This window comes from Sinocyclocheilus anshuiensis, unplaced genomic scaffold (assembly GCF_001515605.1).
Source record: "Sinocyclocheilus anshuiensis isolate Anshui unplaced genomic scaffold, SAMN03320099.WGS_v1.1 scaffold283, whole genome shotgun sequence".
In the NCBI taxonomy this organism is placed as follows: Eukaryota; Metazoa; Chordata; class Actinopteri; order Cypriniformes; family Cyprinidae; genus Sinocyclocheilus; species Sinocyclocheilus anshuiensis.
Window position 1 is genome coordinate 5,757,640 of NW_015549605.1, and position 2,214 is coordinate 5,759,853.

Sequence of the window (2,214 nt, forward strand, 5' to 3'; positions counted from 1 at the left end):
CCCAATGCAAGAAAAATATAGCTGGTTTTCCAAGTAAAAACCGCCAAATAACGTTTACACATAGTTACGTTATGATATGTAACCATAGGGTGGGGAGAAGGGGGGATTCCCCCGCTCTATATGTCTCTGCATCTGCTAAATGATTTTTTTTTATTCCCAGTGAATAGGAGTTAAAACTCCCACCCGGGTAACACTACTCCAATAACAGACCATGCAAAATACCCAAAAAATATTTAAAATATTGCAAAGTAACGTTGCAACCTGGCAAACAATAATAAAATCAGAGAAGGACTTTAACTGTAAGCGACACAAGCATACGCAAAACAAAGGGAACATTGATGTTTGTTATTATTAAAATTTTATATAGCCCACTTTTTAATGCTTAGGCAATAACATTGACAATAACGTATATCTTCAACATGTGTTGTCTATGACCAAAAATGTAAGAAGATATGTTTTCGGTGGACTTTTAAAATTTGCTTTGCTTGAGAAAACAAAAATATATAGTTACAGTGTTTTTTTTCTTTTGATTTAGTCAAGTTGGTTTTGCATCAAACACAATGTGATTTTCGGCAATCGAGATCTGACAGCAACAGCGTGTTGTCTATGACCAAAAATGTAAGAAGATATGTTTTCGGTGGACTTTTAAAATTTGCTTTGCTTGAGAAAACAAAAATATACAGTTACAATTTTTTTTTCTTTTGATTTAGTCAAGTTGGTTTTGCATCAAACACAATGTGATTTTCGGCAATCGAAATCTGACAGCAACAGCGCATTTTTCCGCTTGGGCGAGCGCTTTGCGGACAGCTTACCTCGTGCATGAAATCACCTGCAGACCAGCAAATCACTGAGAACACGCTGTAATCCTGACGAGTCACAGCAACAGAGCGGAGGCGAGAAAGCTGTGGAGAATCCGCTCGCCTGGAAGCAACTGCAACTGGTAGATTTAAAGAAAATGACTGCCGTTTGGCAAATAAATCATTGTACTTACTTATTCCTGACTCTTTAAGCTTTAAGTTACATTTCAAATGACAAGGGATCAACTTATAATCATGTTTATATGAATTATCCCTTTAACTTATTCTCTCAAATGGCCTGAGTATGCGGAGCATTCACAGCTTATATGGACGGAACACCACTGATATATATATCAATTATTGTATATAACTAATTGAAGTATTACTGTTATTTTAAATGTTATTGTTAAATTTGCCAAGATTATGGCCTTTGGTGCTGATATGGTGTTAAATGCTAAATAAATAAACCACTATTTATTGCATTTTCTGCCCTAACACTTGTTTTATATTAGCAATGTGTAACCAATCTCTCATGCATCATTAGACTTGTGGATGATATCGAGAATTGTGAAATTTCACTGGTGTTGGTATCATGAGAATCCTTCATGTATATTTGTGTGTGTATATGTATTATCACTAATATTTGTTTCTAATATTTATTTTTATTGCATCATAACATAACATGACATATTCAACCTTATTTGGTGATAAATTTTTCACAGAAAGGGAAAAAAACAAAAATTATGATATTTTTATATGCACAGCAGTGTTATTTTAGTATCATTGAGATACTATTACAGTTTTTATTAATATTTTGAATCAGCTTTTTATTTTATTTTACAGTTTCATTTTAAAGTTACTTAATTTAAGTTTTAGTAATTTTGTTGTGTTATTTTGTCATGTTAGTTTTTCTTAATATTGATATGTTTACAGTTTTTATTAATTTTTATTTAATTTTTAGTTTTAGTAATTTTTAGTACTTCAAATTAAACTAAAATGAGAAATATTGCCCTGGCAACTAGTTAAAATAAAATATGCTTTATTACTATATTATTATTATTATGTTTTTGTTCATTTTTTTTATTTCTGGGCATCAGGTTTATTATAGATAACTAAAACTGAATTTTCAAAACGTTTCAAAAACGTTTATTTTATTTCAAGTAATTTTTTTTTTAATTTAACTTTGGTTTCAGTTTTAGTTTTAGTTAACTAGAATAACCTTGAGACATATATACATATTTATTAAAAACATGGCAAAAAAAAAACAACAACAAAATTACTAATACTTTAACTAAAATAGAAATGAAAAATATAATAAAAACTCATTCAAAATATGAATATTATTTTATGAATAGTATATTGATGATACCAAAACAACACACAGTTGTGCATTAATAAGTGGGGGGGGGGGGGGGGG

General features: G+C 30.4%; 1 protein-coding gene across 1 annotated transcript in view; it reads left to right on the forward strand.

The window, feature by feature from the left end:
- LOC107658748 (oxysterol-binding protein-related protein 8-like) overlaps positions 1-2,214 on the forward strand; it is a 77,420-nt gene that overhangs the window by 58,553 nt on the left and 16,653 nt on the right. The window lies entirely within an intron of this gene.